Genomic DNA, 17333 nt, shown 5'->3' on the forward strand with positions numbered 1-17333 from the left:
GACCTATCAGTAACAAGTTGAGCATTGCATTAGGACAAGACAGGCAATCATAGCCCTGTTGACCATAAACAGTCCCCTTCACTAACATATAGGGACTAGTGTCCAAGTTGGGAGAGCTGTCCCACAGATTAGTCATGTTACAGCTGACAGAGTGGTACTCACAAGGTCATTACTATCAGCCAGCATCCCAAACTCTTCCTCCATTATCATCCCTGGGTATGCCACCAATAGGATAAACCCACCATAAGTGATTTGATAATAAAGCAGTCTCAGATGTCCTACCAGATGGAGTACCATGAACACAAGGACTGCAGCAGTTTAAGGAGAAGACCCATTACCAGCCTTTCAGGATATTTAGGGTGGGAAGCTTCAAATACAAATACAGGCTCCAACGTATAACTTAAACTGATAACACATTGAAATCTGAGGGAGTTTCATACAGCAAATCCTTCTGATACAATCTGGCTGTACAAAGCATGTTAATTTATCGACACACAGAATGGATAACAGCATAGGCACTTGTGTGTCATTATATATGCTCATAATTTTGAATGCCTCTATCAAATCTCCTCCCAACCTTCTCTGCTCCAAGGAGAACAACCCCAGCTTCTCCAGTTTATCCATGTAACTGAAGTCCCTTATTCTTGGAGAGGTGATCTTATCGAAACATATAAGATTATGAGGGGGCTTGACAAGGTGAATGCAGAGAGGATGTTTCCACTGATCGGGGAGACTAGAACTAGAGGGCACAATCCTAGAATAAGGGGCCATGCATTTAAAGCTGAGATGAGGAGAAATTTCTTTTCTCAGAGGGTTGTAAATCTGTGGAATTCGCTGCCTCAGAGAGCTGTGGAAGCTGGGACAGTGAATAAATTTAAGACAGGAATAGACAGTTTCTTAAACGATGGGAGTAAGGGGTTATGGGGAGTGGGCAGCGAAGTGGACCCGCGTCCATGATCAGATCAGCCATGATTGTATTAAATGGTGGAGCAGGCTCGAGGGGCCGTATGGCCTACTCCTGCTCTTATTTCTTATGTTCTTATGTTCTTATTCTCGTAAATATTTTCTGCATCTTCTCTAAGGCCTTCACATCCTTCCTAAGGTGCTGTGCTCAGAATTTGACACAATACTCCAGTTGGGGCTGAACCAGTGTTTTATACAGGTTCATTATAATTTCACACATTTGTACTCTATTACCCCTATTTATGAAGCCCAGGATCCCGTAAGCCTTTTAAACTGCTTGCTCAAGTCCTTCCGTAGCATTCTCACTGTTTTGAATTCAAGACTCGTTGGAGTGTAATATCTCCAAGTTTGCAGATGACACTAAGCTGGGTGGTGGTGTGAGCGTGAGAAGGATGCTAAGAGGCTGCAGGGTGACTTGGACAGGTTAGGTGAGTGGGCAAATGAGTGGCAGATGCAGTATAATGTGGATAAATGTGAGGTTATCCACTTTGATGGCAAAAACACGAAGGCAGAATATTATCTGAATGGCGGCAGATTAGGAAAAGGAGAGGTGCAGCGAGACCTGGATGTCATGGTACGTCAGTCATGGAAAGTTGACATGCAGGTACAGCAGGCGGTGAAGAAGGAAAATGGTATGTTGGCCTTCATAGCTAGGGGATTTGAGTATAGGAACAGGGAGGTCTTACTGCAGTTGTACAGGACCTTAGTGAGCCTCACCTGGAATATTGTGTTCAGTTTTGGTCTCCTATTCTGAGGAAGGACGTTCTTGCTATTGAGGGATTGCAGCGAAGGTTCACCAGACTGATTCCTGGGATGGCAGGACTGACATATGAGGAGAGACTGGATCAACTGGGCCTGTATTCACTGGAGTTTAGAAGGATGAGAAGGGATCTCATAGAAACATATAAAATTCTGACGGGACTGGATGGCTTAGATGCACGAAGAATGTTCCCGATGTTGGGGGAAGTCCAGAACCAGGGGACATAGTCTAAGGATAAGGGGTAGGCCATTTAGGACTGAGATGAGGAAAAACTTCTTCACTCAGAGAGTTGTTAACCTGTGGAATTCCCTACCGCAGAGAGTTGTTGATGCCAGTTCATTGGATATATTCAAGAGGTCGTTAGATATAGCCCTTACAGCTAAAGGGATCAAGTAGTATGGAGAGAAAGCAGGAAAGGGGTACTGAGGTGAATGACCAGCCATGATCTTATTGAATGGAGGTGCAGGCTTGAAGGACCAAATGGCCTACTCCTGCACCTATTTTCTATGTTTCTATGTTTCTATGACCATCTTGTTCTGTTTCAGGATCTCTAAATGGTGAAACTGCTTACTCCCACAGTCATCCCTTCTTCCTATAATATACAAGCTTTTAAATCTTGAACAAGGCATCACCTATATACTGCTTCCTACTGTTTTTAAACCTTGGTGCAGTTCAACACTATTTGGACAGAGGCCTTCACCTAGATTTCTCAGTTTCAAATGAAACTAATTAGATGCATTCTAATATTTACCACATGAAAGAACCCACATTTCTATAATTATAAACTCAAAAGGATAGTTATAAAACAGGGCAACATCATAAATAATGCAATGGTGATATATTAAACTTAATTGGTTTGTAGAGAATATTGATAATTATATTTCTCACATATAACATATAATAATATTATACATCAGAAATGGTTCATAAATATGATACATCGCACGGAATTGAAAAGAAAATTAATTTGCACTTCCTTGAATGAAGCTTTAATGCGTTAGATATGCAGATAAATGTTTTAGATGGAATTTTTAATTGGCTAACTTGTCAGTGAGAAAATATGAATCAGTAGACAGTGTAATTTATATTCCTTGAGTTTGTACACAAATTCATGCCTAACTTGCTGTAGCATCATTTTACAAATTAACTTCTGTAAAGGTCATGACCTTAGTGGAGATAAAATATAGTAAGACACAAAGATTGTGAGAGAGTGAGATAAAGGACTACAGCACTGGAAACCATAATTCAGCAAAGTGCCCAGTGGATTAAAACAGCAGCCCTTTATAAGAATATAGCAAAATATAGGACAAGAAAAACCCAGTCCCTACATGGGGACCACTTCTTTTACAACCACATCCAAAGTATCTAACATGGACTCTGTTCCATATATTTAATGTTCTTCAGGGAGCAACCTCCATAGATACTCCTTGATTCCCAAGGTAATAAAGCAAAACATATGAATATTCATCGATTCTCACATCTCAGCAGTACAAACATGGCTTACTGTTCTTCAGACATTTTGCTCCCTCCTTATTTTGTATCCTGCTTCAGATCATCTGAATATGATCTGTAGGTCTGAGGAACTTAGGAATCAACAGATCTCATTGAGTAGAACTGAAGTATATTGTAGCACAGAAATAGGCCATTTGGCCCGTCAGTTTTGTGCCAATGTTTTTCTCCACATGAACCACCTAGTCTAATCCAACTCTCCTGCTCACTCCCCAGACCCATTAATACTCTTCTCTTTCAAGCGACGACCTAATTCTCTTTTAAATGAATTTATAGACTTTACTTCAACAATGATTCAAAAGCAGATTATTCTAAATTCTAATCAGCCTCTGTGTAAAGACATTTTTATTAACCTCCCATTTCATTTTTTTCCCAATTATTTTATATTTATGCCTTCTTGCTGACCAGTGAAAACAATCTTTCAATACTTACCTTACCATAACCCATCATAATCTCGAAGACCTCTAGCAGGTCACCCCTTAAGCTTCTTACCTCTGATGAAAAAAATCCCTTCAGCATTAGAACATGTCTTTCCTTGTAACAGCCAAGTGAATCTAAACTGAATCTTTTCCATTATATGTATATCCTTCCGATAATGAGAGGCCGGAAATGGCACACAATTCTCCGACTGCAGCCTCACTAAGGTTTTATACATGTTCATCGTTGCCTCCTTTTTTATTTATTCTATTTTGTCCAACTCCACTCTCCTTATTGTAGGAGGGTGGAGTTAGACATCTGTCCACTCCGCAACACCAGCATGATGTTGGCCCAATTTCTTGAGTTGGAGACAATTAAATATACAGGGCAGGCTCTTGCTTTGGTCCTTGCCAGAAAAAGGAGTCGCCCACTGTAACCAAGGAAAATGTAGGTGATTCGGCAAGCAGTGCAGGACAGTCCCTGCAGCATCTAAGGAGCTGGGAGCCACATTAAGGGCCAGAAAAGACCAGAAAATCAGCCTCCAGATTGTGTTTTAGGTCTCAGACAGGATCAAGGCCTAAAACTAGGTAAGTTTTGGAGCTTGATAATTGATAATCAAAGAGCTATTGTGGGCGGGGTGGGGGTGGGGGCAACCTTAAAACAATCACTATCATTAGAGAAAAAGTATTAGGCAAACTAATGGGACGAAAGATGGACAAGGCCCCTGGACCCGATGGCCTGCATCCTAGGGTCTTAAAAGAGATGGCTGCAGAGATAGTGGATGCATTGGGTGTAATCTACCAAAATTCCCTGGATTCGGGAGAGGCCCCAGCAGATTGGAAAACCGCAAATGTAACGACTCTATTTAAGAAAGAAGGGAGACAGGAAGCAGGAATACAATCTATATTAATGACTTGGAAGAAGGGACTGAGTGTAACATAGCCAAGTTTTTTGACAATACAAAGATGGGAGGAAAAGCAGTGTGTGAGGAGAACACAAAAAATCTGCAAAAGGACATAGACAGGTTAAGTGAATGGGCAAAAATTAGGCAGATGGAGTATAATGTTGGAAAGTGTAAGGTCATCCACTTTGGCAGAAAAAAATCAAAAAGCAAGTTATTATTTAAATGGAGAAAAAATTGCAAAGTGACGCAGTACAGTCGGACCTGGGGGTACTTGTGCATGAAACACAAAAGGATATTATGCAGGTACAGCAAGTGATCAGGAAGGCCAATGGTATCTTGGCCTTTATTGCAAAGGTGATGGAGTATAAAAGCAGGGAAGTCTTGCTACAGCTATACAAGGTGTTGGTGAGGCCACACCTGGAATACTGCGTGCAGTTTTGGTTTCCATATTTACGAAAGGATATACTTGCTTTGGAGGCAGTTCAGAGAAGGTTCACTAGGTTGATTCCGGGGATGAGGAGGTTGACCTATGAGGAAAGGTTGAGTAGATTAGGTCTCTACTCATTGGAGTTCAGAAGAATGAGAGGTGATCTTATCGAAACGTATAAGATTATGAGGGGGCTTGAGGAGGATGCAGAGAGGTTGTTTCCACTGATGGGGAGACTAGAACTAGAGGGCATGATCTTAAAATAAGGGGCTGCCCATTTAAAACAGAGGTGAGGAGAAATTTCTTCTCTCAGAGGGTTGTAAATCTGTGGAATTCGCTGCCTCGGAGAGTTGTGGAAGCTGGGACATTGAATAAATTTAGAGAAGTAGACAGTTTCTTAAACGATAAGTGGATAAGGGGTTATGGGGAGCGGGCAGGGAATTGGTGTTGAGTCCATGATCAGATCAGCCATCATCTTATTGAATGGCAGAACAGGCTCGAGGGGCCGTATGGCCTACTCCTGTTCCTATTTCTTATGTTCTTATGAAACTATAGACCAGTTAGCCTAACATCTGTCATTGGGAAAATACTGGAGTCCATTATTAAGGAAGTAGTAGAAGAACATTTAGAAAATCATAATGCAGTCAAGAAGAGTCAACGTGGTTTTATGAAAAGAAATTCACGTTTGACAAATTTTCTGGAATTCTTTGAGGATGTAATGAGCAGGGTGGATAAAGGGGAACCAGTAGGTGTCGTGTATTTGGAGTTCCAGAAGGCATTCGATAAGGTACCACATAAAAGGTTACTATACAAGATAAGAGCTCACGGGTTGAGGGTAATATATTACAGAGGATGACTAACTAACAGCAAACAGAATTGGAATCAATGGGTAATTTTCATGTTGGAAAACTGTAACGAGCGGGGTGCCACAGGGATCAGTGCTGGGGCCTCAACAATTTACAATCTATATGAATGACTTGGATTAAGGGACTGAGTGTAATGCAACCGAATTTGCTGATGATACAAAGATGGGTGGGAAAGCAAATTGTGAGGAGAACGCAAAGAATCTGCAAAAGGATATAGACAGGCTAAGTTTGTGGGCAAAAATTTTGCAGATGGAGTATAGTGTGGGAAAATGTGAAGTTATCCACTTTGGAAGGAAAAATAAAAAAGCAAATTATTATTTAAATGGGGAGAGATTACAAAATGCTGTGGTACAGAGTAATTTGAGGGTTCTTGTACATGAAACTCAGAAAGTTAACATGCAGTTACAGCAAGTAATTAGGACAGCAAATGGAATGTTGGCCTTTATTGCAAAGAGGATGGAGTATAAAAGTAAGGAATGCCTGCTACAACTGTGCAGGGCATTAGTGAGACCACTGATGGAGTACTGTGTACAGTATTGGTCTCCATATTTAAAGAGGGATATACTGGCATTGGAGGCAGTTCAGAGAAGGTTCACGAGATTGATTCCTGAGATGAAGGGGTTGTCATATGAAGAAAGGTTGCGCAGGTTGGGCCTATACTCATTGGAGTTTAGAAGACTGAGAGGTGATGTTATTGAAACGTATAAGATTCTGAGGAGGCTTAACAGGGTAGATACAGAGAGGATGTTTCACCTCATGGGAGAATCTAGAACTAGGGGGCATAGTCTCAGAATAAGGGGTCACCCATTTAAAACAGAAATTACGAGAAATTTCTTCTCTCAGAAGATTGTGAATCTTTGGAATTCTCTACTGGGTCTTCAAATATATTTAAGTTGGAGAGAGACAGATTTTTGAAAGATAAGGAAGTCAAGGGTTATGGGGAGAGGGCAGGGAAATAAAGTTGAGTCCAGGATCGGATCAGCCATGATCTTATTGAATGGCGGAGCAGGCTCGAGGGGCCAAATGGCTCCTATTTCTTATGTTCTGATGTTCTTATGTTCTTGAGGAGAGGGGGAGGAACTATAGGGCCTTCTCCCTCCAATGGGGATTTCAGTGGGTGTTTTTAAAAATTTGATCTGGTATGTGGACAAGGCCAGCATTTATTGTCCATCCCTAATTACCCTTGAGACTGCTGCAGTCCATATGGTGAAGGAACTCCCACAGTACTGTTAGGGAGGGAGTTCCAGGACTTTAACCCAGCGATGATGAAGGATCGGTGATATATTTCCAAGTCAGGAAGGTCTGTGGTATCAAGGGGAGGTGGTTAAACTTTCACTTGTTCGATATGGTCATTGCCTGGCACATGTGTGTCGCGAATGTTACTTGCCACTTATCAGCCGAATCATGAATGTTGTCTAGGTCTTGCTGCATGCTGGCATGGACTGCTTCATTTTCTGAGGAGTTGCGAATGGAACTGAACCCTGTGGAATCATCAGTGAACATCCCCACTTCTGACCTTCTGATGGAGGGAAGGTCATTGATGAAGCAGCTGAAGATGGTTGGACCTGTAACACTGCCCTGAGGAACTCCTGCAGCAATAACCTGGGGCTGGGATGATTGACCTCCAACCACCACAACCATCTTTCTTTGTGCTCGGTATGACTCCAGCCAGTGGAGAGTTTTCCCCCAGATTCCCACTGACTTCAGTTTTACTAGGGCTCCTTGATGCCAGACTCAGTCAAATGCTGCCTTGATGTCAAGGGCAGTCAATCTCACCTCACCTCTGGAATTCAGCTCTTTTGTCCATGTTTGGACCAAGGCTGTAATGAGGTCTGGAGCAGAGTGGTCCTGGCAGAACCCAAACTGAGCATTGGAGAGCAGGTTATTGGTGAGTAAGTCCCACTTGATAGCACTGTCGATAACACCTTCCATCACTTTGCTGATGATTGAGAGTAGACTGATGGGACAGTAAATGGCTGGATTGGATTTTTGTGGACAGGACATACCTGGGCAGTTTTCCACATTGTTGGATAGATGCCAGTGTTTTAGCTGTACTGGAACAGCTTGGCTAGAGCTACGGCTAGTTCTGGAGCACAAGCCTTCAGCACGACAGCTGGGATGTTGTTGGGGCCCATAGCCTTTGCTGTATCCAGTGCGCTCAGCCGTTTCTTGCTATCACGTGGAGTGAATCGAATTGGCTGAAGATTGGCTTCTTTATTCCAAATTTATTTAATTAACTGAATTTAAATTCCACAGCTGCTGTGGTGGGATTTGAATTCATGTCTCCGGATTATTAGTCCAGGACTCTGTGTTACTCGTCCCGTAACTAGACTTGCCCACAGCTATCCCAGGGACTGTCGCCATTCTTCTTCTGGTGGTCCGTGGGATTGGCAGTAGTAGCAGTGGAAAGCAGGGACATTGGGCAGCTTGGTGGAGAGGTGAAGGGGCAGCCAGAGGCCTTCTCTTCTTGGATGGGGAGAGGAAACCTGAGTTTTTGGACATTGTGCATTGATAGACATCCCCACCCAACCTTCCCCCATTCTCCAATACTATACTGTCTAATTTGGGATGGCATAGCAGAGGAAATTCCAGGCCTATGCCTCTGGGTACAAAACCAAGGATTAAATTGATCTTTTAATGGCCTTATCTCCTTGAGCTACCACTTTTAAGGACCCCTGTATCTGCAAACTAAGGTCGTTCTGCACACATCTACTCCATTTACAATGTTAGATTTCAAAATTCTCATCCTTATTTACAAATCCCTCCATGGCCTTGCCCCTCCCTATCTCTGTAATCTCCTTCGGCTTCACAACCCCCCGAGATTTCTGCGCTCCTCAAATTATGCCCTCTTGAACATCCCTGATTATAACTGCTCAACCATCGGTGGCTGTGCCCTCAGCTGTTTGGGCCCCAAGCTCTGGAACTCCCTCCCTAAGCCTCTCTGCCTCTATACTTCTCTTTCCTCCTTGAAGACACTCCTTAAAACTTATCTCTTTGACCAAGCTTTTGGTCGTCTGCTGTAATTTCTTTTTATGTGGCTCATGTCAAATTTTTTGTCTTATAATACCTTGGGACGGTTTACTACGGTAAAGGCACTCTATAAATACAAGTTGTTGTCGTTAGCATTGAATGTGTATTTCCTTTCTGTAATCTTACTTCAAAAATGTATGCATTTCCCTTTCTTCTTCAGTGAACTAATTCTGCCACGCATTTTGCTCATGCTGTTAGTCTCTTTGATCTTCTCAGTCTGGATCTATCCTTGTGATCTACAGTTTGTTCTCAAACAGATATTTGTTCAGCCTCTTTCTGAATGCAGAAACACTTAAGACTTATTTATTATAAGCCTGGATGCTCTAGTTTTGTGTTAAGAGTCCGTGCTAACAAACTTCTTAATATCATTGAAAAGGTTTGCTCCCAGCACCATGGGACAAATCCTATCTCTGTCATCTAAGATTGCTAAGTGATGTGACCTTGGACTCAGTTCCTGATGGTGGTAAAAGAATGGTACAGTCAGGAGTGCCCCATTTCATTTGAGGGCAGTAATGTTTTTGTCCTTACCCCGATCTAACACATTCCTTACTTGACTTTGGAGTACTTGAATATTAAAGGCTGCAATTTCACCTACCAAGGCGGGTCCAGTGCGGCCGGGTTAGGTGATGGACTGTGATCCCGCTCCTGGCTCCATCCCATAACAAAATTGTTCATGCCAACTTACACTGTATCCTTTATTTTCTGTTGGATTCTAATTTTACATTGATTGGGTTTGTTAAGCGTGCCCAGCAAATTAAAAGGAAGCGAGTCTGATGCCGTAACTTGACGGCATGTCATCCGCCAGTTTCTTTAAAGGGACCATGTCCACATTGATTTTGACAGTTGTGCTGTCACTATTCTACAGCATTGAGTTGCTGCAAACACTGACAAACACTGCACAAAGGTGCACGGCTACACACAGGCTCTTCCATGACTCCCTCCATATGGAGGGAGCCACAGCACGCAGGGAGGTTCTCTTCCCTTTCCATGGGCGGAAGGGGCCTCCCCAGGACACCAACACAGCCTGGTTGCACATTGCACAGGAGGGCACAAGTGGGGATGTGGTCAGAAGGACCTGGCTGCAGTGGCACAAACCTTTCAATGATCTCAGTAGATCACAATACTTTACTGCAAAGTTGCCCTTTAACCGAAAGGGAGGGGCGTTGAAACACATCAGTGCTATGCCGAACAGCCACGAAGCACTGACAATGGTGCCCTAGTATCGCCTTGAAACCCGTCACAAGAAGATGCGCTCCACGTTCTCTGAGGGGCGGTAACCGCAATTTGGTGGCCGGGGAGGGATTTCTGCGCCGGACACAGGATGTCCTGCTCTGAGTCGATTACTGCCCCCAATCAGGGCGCTGGGACACTTCTCCCCCAATGTTTTTTTTAAACTCTAACCACCCCTCTTCCCCACAGAGCTTTAATCTTTCTTGAAGGTGTAGCTGGTATTGGAAATTACCCTTTTTGTGGTCATTAAGGATGATGTGGGTATGGTCCTTAATGAATACTTTGTGTCTGTTTTCACAAACGAGAGGGGCGATGCAGACATTGCAGTCAGGGAACAGAAGTTTGAAATACTAGATGAAATAAGCATAGTGAGAGAGGAAGTATTAAGGGGCTTAGCAGCTTTGAAAGTGGATACATCCCCAGGCCCGGATGAAATGTATACTAGGCTGTTAAGAGAAGCAAAAGGGGATATAGCAAAGGCTTTGACCATCATTTTCCAATCCTCTCTGGCTACAGGTGTGGTGCCAGAGGACTGGAGGACTGCTAACATTGGAGCTTTGTTTAAAAAGGGAGAAAGGGATAGACCGAGTAATTACAGGCCAGTCAACCTAACCTCAATGGTGGGAAAATTATTGGAAAAAATTCTGAGGGACAGGATAAATCTCCATTTAGAAAGACGCAGATTAATCAAGGACAGTCAGCGCGGATTTGTTAAGGGAAGGTCATGTCTGACTAACTTGATTGAATTTTTTGAGGAGGTAACAAGGAGGGTCAATGAGGGTAGTACATTCGATGTAGTGTATATGGATTTTAGCAAGGATTTTGATAAGATCCCACATGACAGACTGGTCACGAAAGTAACCAGGGCAAAATGGCAAGTTGGATCTAAAATTGGCTCAGAAGCAGGAAGCAAAGGGTGTTTATGTGACTGGAAGGCTGTTTCCAGTGAGCTTCCGTAAGGCTCAGTACTAGGTCCCTTGCTCTTTGTGGTATATATCAATGATTCAGACTTGAATGTAGGATGTATGATTATGAAGTTTGCAGAGGATACTAAAATTGGCTTTGTGGTTGATAATGAATAAGATAGCTGTAGACTGCAGGAAGATATCAATGAACTGGTAAGATGGGCAGAACAGTGGCAAATGGAATTCAATCCTGAGAAGTATGAGGTTATGCGTTTGGGGAGGGCTAACAAGGCAAGGGAATACACATTAAATGATAGGACACTGAGAAGTGTAGAGGAAAAAAGGGACCTTGGAGTGCAGGTCCACAGATCCCTGAAGAGAGCAAGCCAGGTAGATAAGATGGTTAAGAAGGCATACGGAATACTTGCCTTTATTAGCCGAGGGAGGTTATGCTTGAACTGTACAAAACACTAGTTAGGCCACAGCTAGAGTACTGCATGCAGTTCTAGTCACTGCATTACAGGAAAGATGTGATTGCACGAGAGAGGATACAAAGGAGATTTATGAGGATGTTACCTTGACTGGAGAATGTTGGCGATGAGGAAAGATTGGATAGGCTGGGTTCATTTTCTTTCAAACAGAGGAGGATGAGGGGAGACCTTATTGAGGTGTAAAAAATGATGAGGGGCCTAGATAGAATGGATAGAAAGGAACTGTTTCCCTTAGCAGAGGAGTCAACAACCAGGGGGCATAGATTTAAAGAAATTGGAGGGAGATTTAGAGGAGATTTGAGGGGAATTTCTTCACCCAGATGGTGGTAGGGGTCTGAAACTCACTGCCTGAAAGGGTGGTAGAGGCAGAAACCCTCAGCACATTTAAAAAGTACTTGGATGTGCACTTGAAGTTCAGTAACCTGCAGGACTACGGACCAAGAGCCGGAAGGTGGGGTTGGGCTGGATAGCTCTTTGACGGTCGGCGTGGAGACGATGTGCCGAAAAGGCCTCCTTCCGTGCTGTAAATTTCTATGATTTCAATGATTTCTATGATAAGCTGAAAGAGCTGGGACTCTATACTTTAGAGAAGTATAAACTTAGAGTTGATTTGATCGAGGTTTTTAAGATGATGAAGGGAATAGATTGTGTTTGGGTTGACAGTCTGTTCCATTTGACATTATTTTGGGTGGATCCATGTAATATACACACTGGCTGAGTTCACATACCTCTGCGGACCTGCAAAAAAGTATTAAATTGCAGCACATAGAACTGGATCAGCCTCCAGATTCTGTAATGATCTTCAATAGTGTTGGCATTGATACATTTCTAATTGAATGATCCAGCCTTTGCTGATGAACGAGATGGGAGATGATATGAAAGGGTGTTCTGACACTGACCAAATTGTTACTTGAGCGGTGCAGCCGCTGACTATCAGATAGATTTGGACATACAGGAACTTGAGTCAAGTTACACCAGAGGTTCTGCATAGCCTGTATCTTTGAGTGGAATCTGCAGTGTTAGTCTCTTATGCCTTGGATTCATTTGACACATCTGTTGGAGAAGACGGAATATCTGGCATTAGCCAACCATCCATTTGGTATTCTGAGTCTCGGGCGACAGCTATTCTTTGCCAGAGTAACAGGTCATTCAATTTGGATACCACAGACAGAGCCCAGCAGCAACAGCAGGGCAGGCATTTGTTCTATCAGATTGCAAGCTTTCTGGTTGTACTGGGACTAATCACTTGTTCACATGTGTCTCTCGGACCATCTGCCCCAAATCATGACAGCCTTCAGAGGAAAACATTTATATTCAATTAATCCAAGTGTAAGTTCATTCTTATTGCCACTTACTGGCCTTGGGGTGTGGATTTGTTTCAGTATTTACTTCTGCAGGGTGACCTTTGGGGTCCATTCTCATTTGTATTTGGTTAAGCTAGTCTGGCCAGGCATGTTTCCCCCCCACACACAGGAATGTATTCCTCTTTCAAACTAACCCACATTTGTTTGATATCAGAGAGAGTTATTTCTACTTGAGATATCACAATAACTTTTGGGTTTTGTGAATAGGGGAGTTACCAGCTGCCATATTGGTGAGCTCTGCCATCAAAGAATTATAGAATCAGAGAACTTTACAGCACAGAAGGAGGCCATGCAGCCCATCATGTCTATGCCGGCCGAAAAAGAGCTATCCAGCCTAATCCCACTTTCCAGTTCCAGGCTAGAAATTCGGTATCGCCCTGGTTGGGGCACTAAATTTTAAAATGTTGGAGAATTAGCGCCAGGCGCTAATGAGAGGCGCTATCATGCCGAACTTCTCCCCCTTGGTCCGCAGCCTGTAGGTTACGGCACTTTGAGTGCACACCCAAGTACTTTTTAAATGCGATGAAGGTTTCTGCCTTTACCACTTTTTCAGGCAGTGATTTCCAGACCCCCACCACTTACTGGGTGAAAAAGTTTCTCCTCAACTCCCCTCTAATGTTTCTATCAATTGCTTTAAATCTATGCCCCTTGGTTATTGACCTTCCTAACCACTCTATCTAGACCCCTTATAATTTTATACACCTCAATTAAGTCTCCCCCTCAGCCTCCTCTGTTCCAAAGAAAACAACCCCAACCTATCCAATTTTTCCTCATCAATAAAGTTCTCCAGTCTTGCCAACATCGAAAATCTCCTCTGTATCCTCTCGAGTGCAATTACATCTTTCCTGTAATGTGGTGACCAGAACTGTACGCAGTACTCTAGCTGTAGCCTAACTAATGTTTTATACAGTTCAAGCATAACCATCCTGCTATTATGTTCTATGCCTCAGCTAATATAGGAAAATATCGCGTACGCCTTCTTAACCACGTTATATACTTGCCCTGCTACCTTCTGGGATCTGTGGACATGTACTCCAAGGTCCCTCTTTTCCTCTACACGTCTCAGTATCCTACCATTTATTGTGTATTCCCTTGCCTTGTTAGCCCTCCCCAAAAGCATTACCTCACACTTTTCTAAATTGAATTCCATTCATCACTTTTCTGCCCAACTGAGCAGTACATTGATATCTTCCTGCAGTCTACAGCTTTCTTCCTCACTGTCAACCACACGGCCAATTTTTGTACAATCGGCAAACTTCTTAATCATACACCCTACATTCAAGTCTGACTCATTGATATATACCACAAAGAGCAAGGGACCCAGTACTGAGCCCTGCGGAACTCCACTGGAAACAGCCTTCCAGTCACAAAAACACACATCGACCATTACCCTTTGCTGCCTGCCACTGAGCCAATTTTGGATCCAACTTGACATTTTCCCTTAGATCTTGTGAGCTTTTACTTTTCTAGCCATTTGCAATGTTTTTCATTTATATAGATGCTTTTCACTTCCAGTTCTACCTCCATCCAACAATAACAACAACGTATATTTATATAGCACCTTTAACATAGTGAAATGTCCCAAGGCGCTTCACAGGAGTATTACAAGATAACATTTTTTACACTGAGCTACATAAGGAGAAATGAGGGCAGGTGACCTCCCCTATCTTTCAATAGCCTATCAATACTCACAGGCAAGATTTATAGTATGTTCCCGAGTAAATGCCGGAGTTTGCCAAACGCCCATGGAACCGTACCACAGCAAGGAGCCGATGGCTTTAGGAGTGGAGGTAGGGGTAAAACATTGGCAAGCAGAAGAGACCCTAGATGGCAAGACAATTAGATAAGTAAAGAAATAATGAGTGGTGAACATCTAGCTTGTATTTTAAAAGCCTGTAGATTGTGAGAGGAAGGGAAGACTGAAGAAGGAAGGAGTTACAGTTTTGAAGTTGTGGGAAAGAATGCGTTTGAGTCAAAGTGTCATGAGTATTTCAGCACAGTGGGGGTGCAGAGAGGACATAGAATAGTGTATTTGGAGCAAGAGAGGAAAGTTACTAATATAGCTATAGAACATTTACTGTAGTAAGCCAGGGTTGAATCGTGGAGATATAAGGATGGATGAACTTTTGGAATTTGCTCTATTGGTTTTGAGCGCCATTTATGCCAAACTTTCTCCTGGAAGACTGGGTGTGGCAGAATCCATGATATGAGAGATCAGGGGTTTTCCAGCTTTGAAGAGTGCCCATGCCATACACAAAAAAAATCACGTGCCCATCCAGTTGTTAAATCAGCAAAACTAAAGAGGGAAGTGCTAAAATCTAGCACTTTCCAAGCAGCATAATACGGGATTGAGAGTGTACTGATCTCTCCTGTCACGGACTCGATGCTGCTCATTTAATAAAGGAAAATTCTGTGTAAATATTTCCCGATCTACAAACTTTGTCATATATATTATTGTCTCCACCATTCTATTGTCATTGGTGAAACAGGTAGCGTTGCTTCTTGGGTGCACAGATTGTCAAGTTGATGTTGGAAGGAAAGAAGGTAGGAAATAACTTGCTTGCATTTCTATATCACCTTTCACTACCTCAGATTATCCTAAAGCGATTTACTGACACTTGATTACTCTTTTTATTGAAGTGTAGTCACTGTTGTCATATGGGAAACGTGGATCTAATTTTATGTATAGCAAGATCCCACAGCAGTGAAATAAATTTTTCTTTTTATTTATTTGTTCATGGGCTATGGGCATCGCCGGCAAAGCCAGCATTTATTGCCCATCTCTAATTGCCCTTGAGAAGGTGGTGGTGAGCTGCCATTTCAGAGGGTCTGGAGTCACATATAGGCCAGACTGGGAAAGGACGGCAAATTTCCTTCCCTAAAGGACATTAGTGAACCAGATGGGTTTTTATGACAATCTGGTAGTTTCATGGCCACCATTACTGATGCTAGCTTTTTCAAAATTATTACAGCTTTATTTAATTAACTGAATTTAAATTTCACAATTGTCATGGTGCGATTTGAACTTATGTCTTAGTAACATAACCACTATGCTACCGAAATAAATGACCAGATCATCTCTTTTAAGTGTTAGTTGTGGGATAAATATTGGTCAAGACTCCCGGAGAACTCCCCTGCTCTTTGATTAGTGCCATGGTAATTCTTTATATCCATCTGGGCAGGCAGACGGGGCCTCGGTTTAATGTCTCATCCAAAAGACGGCACCTCCGACAGTGCAGCACTCCCTCAATACTGTACTGAAATGCTAACCGAGATTATGTGCTCACATTTGTTGGAGTTCGGCTTGAACCCACAACCTCTGACTCAGTGGTGAGAGTGCTTTCACTGGGCTAAGGCAACTTCTTTGCATTAAGATACGCTCATGGTTTTGTTCAGAGTCCAGCCAGTACTGTGGCCCTGAACCTGGTGGAAGTCAAGTTCCGCCCAAGTGCCACCCAAAGGACCGCTGAGATCCTGACGGTACTTTAGGGCAGAAGTTTCTTGAAAAAGTCCTGGAAAGACCGCTCAGCGGCAAAAAAGCGACTTACACCCTGAATATGGGCGGCAGCGGGCGGGAGCTCCCAATCTCGGCAGCAAATGCAATCCTCGGTAAAGTACCGCCGAGGACTGAGTCGGGCCCAAGGAACAGATAAAAATTAAAATTTCCCCCAAAAAACACTGGAAAATCTTCAGGGGACCTCATCCACCTGAATCGCTGGGAAATAATAAAGGAAAGAAGGTTACTTACCTTTTTTTGCAGGTCTTCTTACTTACCGTTGAGGAAAGACCTGCCTCCATGCGGCGGTCCTTCCCTGTGCTGCAGCGGACTCCCGCCTGGACCAAACTGGCAGTTCGGCGGGCGGGAGGACACTTACGTGCATTGCACACCAGCAGACGTCAACTAATGGTCCCCAGCGGTCTTCCCTCCCCGCCGGTGGGAGGCTTCCACCAAACTCACTCAGAGGGGAGACCGCCCAGAAAACTCGGCGGCACTCCCGGAGAGACCTGATTTGCATCGATAGATGAGTGTGATATGAAGGCTTTGGAAAGGATGCAGAAGAGGGCTACTTGACTAATTCCCGGAATAAAGCATCTTAGTTATAAAGATAGGACTCTACACTCTAGAGAAGCGTAGGCCGGAATTTTGTCAAGGGAGACGTATTGGGGGTGGGGGAACTCGTGTCCCGCAGGCTCTGCCGACTTTAACGGATTCCTGCCCGCAGCCAGCCAGATTGAGAGGCTGGAAGGCTATGGGTGGGTAGGCCTCAGAAGCAAGGGGTTGGTTCGAACTTCAGGGAATTCAGGGCCATAGTGATCTCCGGGTTTAGTTTTGATCAGCGAGATGGGTCAGAGAGGAATTTCACAGATTTTTTTTTGCAAATTGACCAAAGTTTTATTCTGGATTTTCACCTCTTCCAGGAGATCATATGGTTTTGAGTGAGGTGGAGAGTGTATACATTGTGATAC

Source organism: Pristiophorus japonicus, chromosome 18 (genome assembly GCF_044704955.1).
Source record: "Pristiophorus japonicus isolate sPriJap1 chromosome 18, sPriJap1.hap1, whole genome shotgun sequence".
NCBI lineage: Eukaryota > Metazoa > Chordata > Chondrichthyes > Pristiophoridae > Pristiophorus > Pristiophorus japonicus.